The 14,299-nt window shown below is 46.4% G+C and overlaps 1 long non-coding RNA gene across 1 annotated transcript; it reads left to right on the top strand.

Annotated features, from left to right (window-relative positions):
• Positions 1-10,199: 10,199 nt before the first annotated feature.
• LOC140720123 (uncharacterized) lies at positions 10,200-13,194 on the top strand. Its single transcript, XR_012097112.1, has 4 exons — positions 10,200-10,315; positions 11,178-11,242; positions 12,130-12,315; positions 12,949-13,194. It is a non-coding gene; the product is annotated as an uncharacterized lncRNA (long non-coding RNA).
• Positions 13,195-14,299: the final 1,105 nt, after the last annotated feature.

Genomic DNA, 14,299 nt, shown 5'->3' with positions numbered 1-14,299 from the left:
ATCATCTTTCCAGTCGTTGTCCCCTATCCTGAGGACATCTGCCTTTCGTACAGTACTTACTGCTTTGAGATGGACGCAGCTCAGAGGATGAGACGCAACGTGCTCAACGTTTTGCTCGCTGACTTTGTCTGACGTCTTTACAACATCTCTCCCAACAATGACTCCACTATCTTTTCCAACATTCTGGTTATCATCCCCCTGCAATTCTACCTTAAACACCACAGCGACCCTGTTTTTAGTGGCAAACCTTCCCGCTGGGATATTGGATCCACTCCGGTTCAGGTGTAAACTGAGAGAGTTACTCGATGGCGGAGACAATTAAGGAGCTGCACAACGTGGGGCGGTGTAGTGCGGCCGAGAGGCGGGACATTGTGCTGTCTCCCAGCGTTCGCTCGGCAGAAGACACAGCTCAGTTTCTGTAGTTTGTAGATTTCGGTGACTTTTGAAGTGCCGAGGACTACAAGCTGATTATGTACATGCTGACACGCGCGTGTGCTTGTGTGCGCGTGTATATAAAGCGAGAAAATATTTACTGATATCCTACATATGCTTGCTATCTTTCTATTTTATACACATTGTGTGTGCTTTGTGCCTCGTGTGACAGATGGGATTGTGTTTAGCAGCTTGGCCCAGAAGGTCATATGTTATGGAATTGCAATTAAACTTAAATTGAATTGAATTGAAATGAATTGAATCCGTCTTGTCTGTAGAGGTCGCACCTTCCTAGGAAGAGAGCCCAGTGATTCACATATCTGAAGCACTCGTTCCAACCCTAACATTTTACCCACATTTTAAACTGCGTGTTCTTTCTAATTTTGGCCACAGCTGCACATACATAAGTTTGCAGAACCGGCTCCCTTTTTCTATCTATATACTGGCGACGATAATGACCGCATACCATCGAGGAATCTCGTTCTCGTCCACAGTAACTTTTATTCCGTTCCCCTAACAAAGACAATCCCATCGATACAGCTCGCCAGATTTCATCCCTTATTCCCTGCTGAGCCATAGAACCATAGTCAGTGTCAGAGACCTGACCGGTGAGACTTTCCCCTGCTTGGTCATTTGCACCTCTCTCCTCCCATCCATAAGTATCCAAAGTGCTCTACCTGTTATTGAGCGGGTTGGCCACAAGGGGTCTCTGCACCGGCTCTGGCTATTTAAATCCTTTCACCTTCCTGACTGTCACCTAGTTTCCTGTATTCTACACATTGGGTGTAATTACCTCTCTATATGTGCTCCCTATCAACCCCTCAGCTTCCCGAATGTTTCCGAGTTTATCCAGTTTCAGGTCCAACTCTGTAACACAGTGTGTTAGAAGATGCAGCTGGATGATCTTCTTACAGGTGAAGTTGTCAGGAACTCTTGAGGTCTCCCTGCCTTCCCACATCTCGCAAAGGAGTATTCAATTCTCCTGTCAGAAATTACTACTCTGACTGTGGGATAATAAAGAAAGAAACAATAATTAAACTGAAAATAAATCAACCAACGGTTCTGTGCCCTCTCTCACCGAAGAATCTCCTCCTTGAATAATCAAAGAGATAAACACTCTGACTTCCACTCAAATCCAATTCCAGCCTCTAGTCCGGTTCATCTCACACACACACACACACACACACACACACACAAGAAGGTTAAGGGGTGACTTGATACAGGTATTTAAAATTATGAGGGGGATAGATCGAGTTGACGTGGACAGGCCTTTTCCATTATGAGTAGGGGAGATTCAAGCAAGAGGAGCGGAAAAAATTTAGAGGTAACACGAGGGGTAACTTCTTTACTCAGAGAGTGGTAGATGTGTGGAACGAGCTTCAGGTAGAAGTGGTAGAAGCAAGTTCGATATTATCATTTAAAGTAGAATTGGATAGGCATATGGACAGGTATGGAATGGAGTGTTATGGGCTGAGTGCAGGTAGGTGGGTGGGTCTAGGTGAGAGTAAACTTTCATCACCAATTCCGCCGACACACACACAGATCAAACCAAATCCTTATGAGCTCCCAGATACAGCATTTGGATTAATCAACCTCCCCACTCCCCGTTTTGTTAGGTATTCAGTTATATGGGGCAGTAATGTACAGCATACAAGACTGTACATACCTTTGATCCAGTTAATCGCATTCAGCCAACTCAAGTAGTTGGTTAACTCTCCAGTTGAATTCTATGCACAGGGGAGGGCCAAATATGTTATCCCCAAATACGAGCGCGTCCCCATAACAAGAACAAACCCCAAAATCCGTGTGCATCCATGTGCACCCCGAGACCCTGTGCAAACCATTTTCGCTGACACGCAATACCCAACACCAGGTGCAGCCCGCACCCTAAACCCGCTGACACCCCCACATGCCCATAAGATTTTTCCGAGCAAGATACATTCGAAACAGTTGAGAAAATGGCAGCCTCGAAGTCAACAATCCGCACTCAACACATTCGTGTGCAAATCTTGATCCGCCAACACACCCAAATCTATGTGTATCCCCAAATACGTGTGCACGGCCATGTTTGAGACTAAATTTCGAGTGATGTCTAAGTTTCTTCCTTAAATCTCACCGGCGGTTCTGTTTTCGCATTCTCTTAAATTGCAGCAATTTCTAAATTTACCTTTAAATGTAAATTAAAATATGTTACAGAATTGATTAAGAATTAGACCAATAGTCTGTAAAGTTGCCCAGCGCTCCGGATTATCGGAATTTACTTTAGCAGAGGCTCTGCATCGATAAATCAAAACTGCCCGCCATGAATCCACAAAACATGTGCATATCACCAAATCAGTGCGCACTCCAAACACACTGACACACCACATATATAATACATAATTCCAAAGCAGAATTCATGTCCAACAGTTCAGAAAATGGCTGTTTCAACATTTAAAATTCGCACCACCCGAAAACATGATTGCAACTGTTGATTGGTAAACAAACAGCCCCGGGAATATACGAACATTACAACATCTAATTACGTCTCCGTAATTGACTGCAAACCCCTAAATTGGAAGGTATCCCCAAATCTTTGTGCATATTTGCCGCCAAACCCTAAAGCTACTCACACCCAAAATCAGTGCTCACCCCACATATTTGAGGACTCAACTTTAAATCCGTGCGCATTCCCAAATCCAATTTCACACCATAGCAGTGTGGATCCCTTATTCTCCGACACTGCCCGATATCTGCACGACACAATTCAGTGCGCACCCCAAAACCGCTAACATCCTGACATGCAGTTTAGAATCCTTTCAAGAACTCATAAAACTCGACATTAAAATCCGCACACAGCCCAAAATTCATGCGCAACTTCAGATCCGCCAACACACCCAGATCTTTATCTCACCCCAAATCCGTGTTTACATGTACACAATCCCAAATCCATGTACACCTCAAATATGTGCACCACATCAACTAGGAGCGCACCCTGAAATTCATACGAATGTCATACCCGCGGATAATCCCACTTGCACATTAGATTATCCCAGAGGAAGTATCATTTAAAATACTTCACGTCAAATTTCAAATTAAATTCATTATTCACGTGCTCGAAATGAAACAACTTTGAGTTTCGGCACACCTCCAAACCGCAGGCACCCCAAATACGTGAGAAATCCGTGTGCATCTCCAAATGCAAATGCATCCCCACAACTTCTAAACCGTGGACACACACCCGCTAATTAGATTATCTCAAAAGAAAAAAAAAACAGATGACAACAGATGATTTTTTCACAAGATGGCAAAATCTGTGTACAACGAGCCCCACAAATGAATGTGGGGGTTAAAGCGTGTTTGGGCTGCGCATGGTGATGCGCACCAATTTGACGATGCACATGGATTTGGTGATGCGCACCAATTTGACAATGCACATGGATTTGGTGATGTTCGCTGATTTGGGTTGCATTTTCGATCATGGGACACAGATAGATTTGGTGAGTTGACGGATCAAAATTTCCGTGCGGATTATTAATGTCGAGGCTGCCATTTTCTCAATTGTTTTTCATTGATTGTTGCTCCGGGAAAATCTGATGTACAAGTGGCGGATTCCGCGGGTTTAGGGTGCGCACTGAACTTGCGATTGCGCAATTTTATTTTTTGTCGTCGAATATGGGTTGCACATGGACTTCTAGTTCATATGGATTCATATGGTTGTGCATGGATTTAGGAGCGTTCTCTAATAAAGGGTTGCAAACTGATTTAGGGGAGTGCTCTGATATAAGGGTGCGCACCTTTTTAGGGATCGCAAATTTAGGGTAGTTGGCGAATATGTGAGTCTCTACGTTTTTGTGAGTGCATATCGATTTGGTGACTTTGGGATGGTGGTGGCTTTTACCAGACAGCCATTTTGTGTTTGCAATGATTATCCGTCTGGGTCATCTAATATGCCTGTGGGGTGCTCTCGTATTTGAGGATGTGCGCAGATGTGGGGGTGCGGACGGATTTTAGTGATCAGTTAGGGGTATAGTCTTTAATACGGGGCTGCAGATGGATTTGGGTTGACACGCAGATTTGGGTGTGTCGCCGAACTGCAAAAAGGATTTTGGCGCACATAAGGATTGCTAACCTCGAGACGGTCATTCTCTGAATTGATTGAAATGTTGCTTGTCTGGGATAATCCATTATGCATCTTGGGTGTTAGAGGGTTTGGGGTGCGCACCGATTTTGGGTTTGCGCAGATTTAGGGCTGCTTCGGCATATATCGGTGGCAAACGATTTGCGATGCGAACAGATTTAGTGAAATCTGCGGATTTAGGGGTACATACAGATTTGGTCTCTTTAGGAGAGTTTCGGCGAGTACGTGTGCACAGTGGTGTGTGGATTTGGAACCACATACGTATCTGATTGGGTGGTCGCACAAGATTAGGAATATATCAACCAATATGGGTGCACAGGACGTCAGTATGGATTTGGGGTGCACACAGGTGCCTGACGATTGGGGATGAGGACAGGTTTAGGTGTGTGTCGGCGCGTATGGGTGCTCATGAATTTGTTAGTGTCGATCGATTTGGGGTTGTGGTGAATCTCAAAGTTATAGTCTCTTTAATAATAGCTGCACTATGTCCTCGCGATTTCTTTAAGGTGAATGCTGTCACTCTAAAGTGACCCTTCCTTTGGGAAAATCAAATGTGTATACGTGATTTGGTGATGTACACGGTCTTAGATGCTCCCTGATTTGGGGTGTCTATGGATTTGGGGTCCTGACAAATCTCACGGTTGTTTAATTGATTGGTACTTTATTAATAAATATACTTCCTGTTTTCTACTCTGCTTTTGCTGTGATTATTACGTTGGAAGTTGTTACTTTCGGAACTATTTGAAATTATTTCTCGTCTCGGATAATCTAATCTGTAAGGGGGAGGTGTTGACAGGTTCGGGGTGCGCACCCATTTGGGTGTGCATACGGATTTGGGAGTGAATGTGGATTTTGGATGTCGGAGGAATTGGGTATAATGCCAAAATTCAAATTGTTTCTTTTACAGATATTCGGATAAATAATGCACTTTAACGTTGAGCCTTGTTCGTGCTATTTTTTTTTAACGTGGGTTAAGCTATCTTGTGAAATATTTGAAATGTTTCTCTCTCTAGGATAAACAATTGTACATGTAGGGGCGGACTCGGATTTGGGGGTTCTCAGAGATTTTGACATGTGCGCGGCGAGTTTGGGTATACACGGATTTGGGTGTGTCGGTGGATTGGGGGGCGTGACGAATTACAAGGTTGTATCACTTATAGGTACTTTAATAATAGAACTTGGAAGTTTGTTTTAGATTTTTGAACGCGAAGCTATTTTGTGAACTGTTTGACCTGACTCGTGATTTCGGATAATCCAACGTGCATGTGGGTTTGTCGTCAGTACTGGGGTGCATGTGGATTTAGGGCGAGCTCTTACTCGGTCATGCGCACACATTTATGGTTGAATACGGACTTGGGAATGTGCGCAGATTTAGGCTTCTGTTGTCTAATATGGAGGTGCACAGGTTACACCCAGATTTGTGTGTGTCAAACGATCTGGAATTGCAGATGCATTTCGGGATGCGTGCTGATTTTAATGTCGAAGCAGTCATTTTCTGATCGATTTGAAATGATTCCCTCTGAGATAATCTATTATGCATGTTGGGGAGTCAGCGTGTATGGAGAGAGCACTGATTTTTGGGATTACGCAGATTTAGTGCGGTCTCGGCAAATATGCTCTCAGACACCATTCTAGGGATGCGAACAGATTTAGTGATGTGTCCGGCAATACAGAGATGCTCATTGATGAGCGAGGAGCGTGCAGGCCAGTATGTGAATGTTTACAGGTTTCGGCAAATATGTCCTCACACACTAATCTGAGGATGAGAACAGATTTAGTGATTTGGAGTTGTTAGATATCTGAAGGTTGTTTCATTCATAGATAATTTCAGAATCAATGCACCTTGAACTTTTCACCAGTATTCTTGTAACTTTATGCTGGAGGCAGGCATTTTGTGAACTGTTCGAGATTATTCTTGCCCTGTGACACTGTATGGGGCGTGTAGGGGTGTCAGCGTGTTTGCGTTGCCCATTGAATTGAACATTACACAGAGTTAAGGCAAAATAGTCAAACATGTAATGCCTTTGATGGCTGGATCTCAGAAGAATGAGGGGGACGGATGTTGTTTTTGGAAAGGATCGAATGTTTAAAGGCATCGATAACGTAGATGTGGAGAGAAGGTTCCCCGTGGCGGGACAGTCAAGACCAGCGGACCCACATCGGAATGGAGGTCCGTCCTTTCAGAACGGAGATTGGGAGTGTTAGGTACACGTAAATGTGTGTGATAAAACCATCAGCAGCAATAGAACAGACCTGGTGTCTGGTTTTGCTGTTAGCAAACATTATTTAATTAGCAACAACTTAATATAGCATCTTAAACCAGGTAAATCGAAAGTTAGCAGAGTTATGCTGATATAGGCGAATAAAATAAAGTTCCCAAACTCATTCAAGTTCGGCTGGCAAGAGTTACAGTCTGACGATGGTCTGTAAGAAAGTTCAGTTCAATCCACAGAACTGAGCTGAGAGAGAGGTATTTGTAATCTGAATTAACAGGGGTCGTCGGTCTTGCCGTTCTCCTCTGAATTCTTCAAGTTAGTCAAATGTGACTCCCCTAAGGGTACCGTCTTCAAGTGGTAAATCTACTAACCCAGGTCAGGGTTAAACACACCCGTAGTTTGCTCAGAGTCACCCTTGCACTCACTGTGACAGCCTCTGATCAATCTCACATGATTGATCCTCAAACCACCCTCGTGTGCACTCGAAGAGTTCATCCAGTGACTCCTTCGTCACCAGCCTCTGTGAGTCTCTTCTGTTTGTCTGCCAGAAAGACAGTTGGCCTTACACACGCTGAACATCAGCTGTCCATCACGTAACTCCTCCTCTCTCTCCATAGCAACTCGGGCAGCAGCAGAAGACAGCTGCTTTTCGCAACACTGTATTCCGTCTCTCTCTCTCTCTCTCTCTCTCTCTCTCTCTCTCTCTCTCTCTCTCTCTCTCTCTCTCTCTCTCTCTCTCTCTCTCTCTCTCTCTCTCTCTCTCTCTCTCTCTCTCTCTCTCTCTCTCTCTCTCTCTCTCTCTCTCTCTCTCTCTCCTTAAAGGCACAGTCAATAACGAATGAAACATAAGATCCCATCACAGGAGGAATTTATTTCCTCACAGTATGGTAAATATGTAGAACAGGTTACGCAGGCGGCTGTGGAGTCTGACTTTAGATATATTGAAGTCAGAGGTGGACAGATTGTTGATTACTCAGACCATGAAGGAATACGGTGAAAAGGAAGGAGATTGGGGATGAGGGGGATCTGGATCAGACATGATGAAATGGCGCAGCAGACTCGATGGCCTAATTCTGCTCCGATATCTCATGGTCTGATTTTAGGTTCCTGTGATGCCGGGTGTCAGCATCTCAGTGGACCTGTCCTGGGAACAACCGAGTATGGGGGAGAGGGAGAGATTGACAGAGACGCAGGAGAGGAATAGTAGGAGAAGTAGGAACAACTGAAATGAGTAGTGGTGCACAGTAAGGGGGAGTCAAGGAGTTTGGGTAGGTTTCAGCGGATGGATGGGGTAACATAAAATTGTTCGGATGTCGGAGAGGGAGGAGATGACGGAGACGAAGAAGGTTATAGTTGAGTAAGTATTCGAGTTGAGAAGTCATCTTGCTGTTGAAAAAGACGTTCGAGAGGGGCACCAATTTCGGCTCTGCTCGCCCCCTTCTCTTCTATGACCTCTGTCTCGAAGGCCGATGTAAGAATCATCCCTCAGGTGGGTGAACCCTGGCAGGTCACCGGGTTCCGAATGTGTACCTGGTAGGGCACTGAAAACCTTTGCCACCAACAGGTTGGATTGTTCAAGGACTCGGTGGTGATGAAGGCTAATAAAAGGATCGCATTCATTTCGCGGGCAAGGATTTAATTTTAAGTCTCTGCTGAGGCCTCATTTGGAGTGTGTTTCGCTGTCACTTTCACTTTAAGACTCGGACTGCCAATTTCTGCCTGTCACATTCCTTTCTGGAATGTCTGTAATTCAAGCCCTCGTGCTGAGCACTCAGGGCTCAACCGTAGGAGATCCATTTCCAGCACTGTTGGTTGTGATCCGAAACCTCCCAGTATTCTTATGAAACAGTGCTTGGGCTCCAACTTAGAAGGTGCATCTTTGCCAGAAAACAGCCTGGCCGAATCCACACTTGCCAGATCATTCCTGCCTCCCAAAAATGTCAGCCTTCATTCAATTTAGAATTAAACCCGAGGTCATAAATACCCTTTTCCATAATCACCTTGAATCTAATGGCAATATCATCACGAGATGCAAATTTGTCACCTGCACAAACATTTGTCCCCTGCCTTGTTCCATTCCGCAGGAGGAGATCCCGTATGGCACTCTCTGGTTGGAAGTATTTACCTACTGATTCAGGAAATTTCTTGAAAACATTTGAGAAACTACCCCACTGGTCCTTTCACGGAATGTGGCTCACAGTTAATACCTGTTACAATTACCCAATATCACAACCTAATGTTTCTCTACAGATTTGTTCCTCTGAATCCCCGGGACTATTAGGTAATTGATAATATCGCCCCATGACCGAGTTCATACCTTTCTTATTCCTGAGTTCTTCCCAAAAAACCTCACCAGGACGGGTTCCCCAGTCTGTCCTGACTGAGCACCGCCATGACATTTTCCTTGACTGTAAAGCTGCCCCTCACCTTTGATTTATTTGCTCATTAGCATGACTAAAACAGCCGAAACCCGGAATATTAAACTAACGGTCCTGCCTCTCCTACCACCAAGTCTCAATACAGGCTACAATGCCATATTTACAGACTTTGACACCCGCCCTGTGCTCATCTGCCTTTCGTACAATATTTACTGCATTGAAACGTAGGCAGCTCAGAACGTGAGTCCCAACAGGCTCAACTTTTTGCTTCCTGACTTCGTCTGAGGCCTGAACGACATCTGTTCCAACAAGCGTTCTTCTATCTGTGATGGCATTACGGTTTTCATCCCCCTGTATCTCTAGTTTAATGCCCACCCCACCCATCTTTTATGTCAAAAATCCCCGCTGAGATATCAATTCAACTCAAGTTGATGTGTAAACTGTGAGAGCCGATCGCTGGCAGAGGAAGTGAAGGAGCTGCGCACGGCAGGCCGGTTTCGCGTGGCCTCCAGGGAGGAGTCTGTGCTGCCCCCCAGTGTTCACTCGGCAGATGACAGGCTCTGTTGTAGTCGACTGCAGATAGTAGTGCTATTCAGTTGACACAAGGCCTCAAACTGTGTTGGTATTTTTCTATTTTTTCATATTGTTTGTGCTTTGTTCCATGTTTGAATGCTGACAATGTGTTTTTCACCTTGTTTCTGGAGTAACGCTGTCACCGTTGGCTGTATTCATGGATGTTCATGTGTCGTCCTGATCTGTGAGACATACCTCGACTTGGCCATTTTAACCCGTCTCTCCCGCCCAGAGGCATACAAACTGGTATACCTGTTATTGAGCCGCTTGGCCACAGGGGAACGCTGTACTGGGACTGGATGTTTAACCCCTTTGAACATCCGGACTGACACCAGTTTCCTGCGGACTGAATATTCGGTCTATTTTCCTCCCAATATGACTTGACAGAAAGTTACTGTATAACGACACGACGATGAGAGGCATTGATCGTGTGCCTTTTTACCGGCGCTGAAATGGTTGTCACTAGAGAACACAGGTTCTCAAATAAAGACCGGTGTTATTATGTTTCCACGTTTGTAACATCTTTCTACAAAGCGATTCAAGATTGTTCAAGCCGTGATTCAAGGCTGCTTGAAATCAATTCTACGGATGAAGAGGTATGTGTCACAGCACGAGAAGATCCCACAGAAACACAGGAATCATCACACACCCCCGGGATCAGTCACAGAGTGAATCTCCCTCCACACCGTCCCATCACACACTCCCGGGGTCAAACACAGAGTGCAACTCCCTCCACACCGTCCCATCACACACTCCCGGGGTCAGGCACAGAGTGAAGATCCCTCCACACAGTCCCTTCACACACTCACGTTGTCAGACACAGAGTGAATCTCCCTCCACACCGACCCATCACACACCCCCGGGATCAGTCACAGAGTGAATCTCCCTCCACACGGTCCCATCACACACTCCCGGGGTCAGACACAGAGTGAATCTCCATCCACACCGTCCCATCACACACCCCCGGGATCAGTCACAGAGTGTATCTCCCTCCACACCGTCCCATCACACACTCCCGGGGTCAAACACAGAGTGAAACTCCCTCCACACCGTCCCATCACACACTCCCGGGGTCAGGCACAGAGTGAAGACCCCTCCACACAGTCCCTCCACACACTCACGTTGTCAGACACAGAGAGCATCTCCCTCCGCACTGTCCCATCACACACTGCCGGGGTCAGGCACAGAGTGAAGCTCCCTCCGCACTGTCCCATCACACACTCCCGGGATCAGGCACAGAGTGAAGCTCCCTCCACACCGTCCCATCACACAATCCCGGGGTCAGGCACAGAGAGAATCTCCCTCCACTCTATCCCATCTCACACTCCTGGGTTCTGACACACACTGAAGCTACCTTCACTGAGTCCCAGAAGAGATTCTTGTTGTAATCAACTGAGAGAAGTTCCGTATCATAGTTTTCGATTCTTGGCATTAATACAGTAAATTTAAATTTCCTAGAACTTTGTATCCCGCAACCTTGTGATCCAAACCCGTACATACTGGATTGGAAAATGCAAAAACGGGTGAGATTTGGACTGATCTGTCGGGTGAGGGTTGGGTATTGTGATAGCCCTGACGGGAGAAATTAGAATTCGTTTTCGGTCTGAAGTAGTTTTGTGGAAAAAGTGAGGGGTATTGGGATTTGTTTCTATGTGGGTAGGGGGTAGCATTTTGGGGTGGACACATGTCTGCCGGGGAAGGACAGGGCAGTGGGAATATTTCGGAAACTGGCAGGGGGCAGTAGGGAGAGAACAGTACGCGGGGATTATTTTGGTACTGACGCATGTCAGTCAGGAGAGCGCGGTGCAGTGGGATCTTTTGCGAGATAGTCGCCGGCCTGTGAAGCGAGGAAGCAACAGCGGGATTAGTTTAGTGAATGACTTAGAGCTGAGGGGCGAGAGTAGGACAACTGCATTAGTTTGGAGAACAGTAAAGGGCGATGGGCACACAATGGGTTAATATGATTAGTTCGGAGGTAGTCGCCGGGATGCGAGGAGAGGGAGGAACAGTATGATTCGTTTGCTGATTGACATAGATCTGAGGGAAAAGAGCTGGGCAGCGGGATTAGACGGTGGGACAGCGGGATTTGTTCGGGGACTGAAACAGATCAGAGGGGAGAGGGTGGTCCTGTTCGACTCGTATGGGGACTGACAGAGGAATCTGGTGAGAAAGCGGTTCGGTGGGATTAGTTTCGGGTCACAGGATAGTGGGGAGACATTGGGACCGTTGTGTCTGCCTGGGTACTGACACGGGGCCGAGGGGGAGAGTGGTTGAATGGGATGAGTTTGGGGACTCACACAGGCAGGTAGGAGAGATCGAATTCATGAGATTAGCTTGGGGACGGACTCCGCTCGGGTCCTCTACAGAAGCTGTTTTGTATCTGTTAAAATTGTTTAACCCTCCTGGATAGGAATGTGGGCCGGAGTCTCCTGTACAAGCCGTCCTCTGGAACGCCCGTCTGCATTCAGTGCGGAAGGAGTAACCCTTGTGCTGGTGATCGGCGTTTCATCTGCGAGAAGTCGGCACCTTTGTTCCCGGATATTCCTGAAAAGATCCAGGGTCTCTGCCAACAGCCAGTGGAGTCGACATGAATCAAGTGACTACACCCATTTTCTCCTCCTTCTCTCCCCTTCACTCTCACTTCCCGATGCTGTCAAATTTCCTCACCACCCTCTCTGCCCCTCCCTCCTACTCCATCTCATCCTCTTGTCGCAAACATATTCTGCCCACTAGACACCGACAAATCCCTTTCTTTCCCGCCATTTCCCCCGTCCCGCTCTTCCCCGCTCCCTCTACCTATCTCTCTACCCCCTCTCCTCCCCTTATTTCCTCGAACTTTCTCCGCCCCCACTTTCTCTGCTCCCTCTGCCCACCTCTCACATCTCTCTCCTTCCCTCCCCCAGGCGCTCCCTACCTCCCCTTCCCGTTCTATCTCAACCCTCCGTCTCCCTGATCTTTCCCTCTCTTTCTGCTTTCCACCCACTCTCACCTCAATCCTGTGCCGTCTGGTTCTCGATAAGCCAAACCAGGATGAAAGTCTGTGCGCATTCCCTCTGTCTCTGGCCTTCTCGGGTTTATGTAACTCTGTAAATTTACAACTGCGCTCCAGGGAATGAAGTCCCAATCTTCCCTCCCTCTCTCCATAACTCAGTCCTCCGAGTTCTGGCAGTATCCCCGTAGAACTCCCTGTACAATATATCCAGTTCACTAACATGTTGTCCTAAATCAGGGCGGCCTCACCGACGTCTCGTACCACGGCAACGTGACCTCCCGACCCCTGTACTCAGTGTGACTGGTGAAGACCAGCGCGCCAAGTGTCCTGTCCACCCTATCGGATGTTTTCCACAGGAAACTCTATTTGAGTTATTATCTGAAACTTATAAGGCCTGAAATTAGTTTTTTTGAAGCATCAGTACGGCGCAATGATGTCCAATTAAAGTAAATCACAAATATTAATAAACACCGCAGAAATGTCGTGTTAGTGTTGCTGGATTGAAAGATGTGATGGCGCAGGGGAAGAAGCTGTTCCTGAATCACTGTGTGTGGGTGTTCTGTCTCCCGGAGCTGTCAAATACTCCTCCTATAATACCACGCCCAATCCCGTTATCATTCCCGTGAATCCTCTCCAATGTCTAACATCCACTGTGAGATAAGCGATGGAAACCTGCTCACAAAACTCCAAATGTGACCTCAACAGTGACGTATTGAGCCTGAGAATGACGTCTTTGCTTTTACGTCCCAGTCCTCTCGAAATGAATGCTTTCATCTCATTTGCCTTCCTCACCACCGGCTCAAGCTGCAGGTTAAACTTCTGGAAAAGCTGCACGAAGTCTCCCAAATCGCTCCGCACCGAAAATTGTTTTTAACTCTGACATACTGTGCCGGTCATGTTTGACCCGTTTTCACATGTGGCAACAGTAAAAACACCCTGAAGGTTTATACTTTTGTAAAGGTGCTACAAATGATTGAGGCTGCTCCAGGTCGAATTTGACCCTTATCTATTGAAATGGATTTTAGATCTCTGCGAAATTAATTAAATATTCATCACCCATTTATTAACGTCAGATATGCTATTTATACATACGAAATAGACTTGCGGTTCAAACTTTGTATAGACTCATGTTATGAGGGGATTCTTGGGCCGGCTCAGAATTGACCCAGACCATTCTGTGAAGGTATAGAATATGAACCTTAAAAAAAAGGTTTATTAAAAAAAAATCCCACACTTTAGAAAGTACTCTACGATTTTTTTTTTTTAATTTAATGACCATACGATTCCCGGCACTGTATTCTATCTGCCACGTCTACCCTCATTCTCCTAATCTGTTTGAGCGCTTCTGCAGCCCCCCTGCTTCCTCAACACAACCTGTTGCTCGGTAACGTTGCTACCGACTGTGGTTTCCGGATGAGGGAGTCTCTCATCCCGCTGCAGAGGGACGGACACCAGCCCGGGATTTGGAGTCGGTGATTAAAACTGGGAGCACGTGCGCGCTGAATAATCCACATCCTGTCACGCGCACTCACAGTATCCGGGACAGAATTCCAGACGACTGGGATGACGGAGCGCTGGGGATTGCTGA

This window comes from Hemitrygon akajei, unplaced genomic scaffold (assembly GCF_048418815.1).
Source record: "Hemitrygon akajei unplaced genomic scaffold, sHemAka1.3 Scf000036, whole genome shotgun sequence".
NCBI classification, from domain to species: domain Eukaryota; kingdom Metazoa; phylum Chordata; class Chondrichthyes; order Myliobatiformes; family Dasyatidae; genus Hemitrygon; species Hemitrygon akajei.
This window is presented reverse-complemented; position numbering and strand designations above follow the sequence as displayed.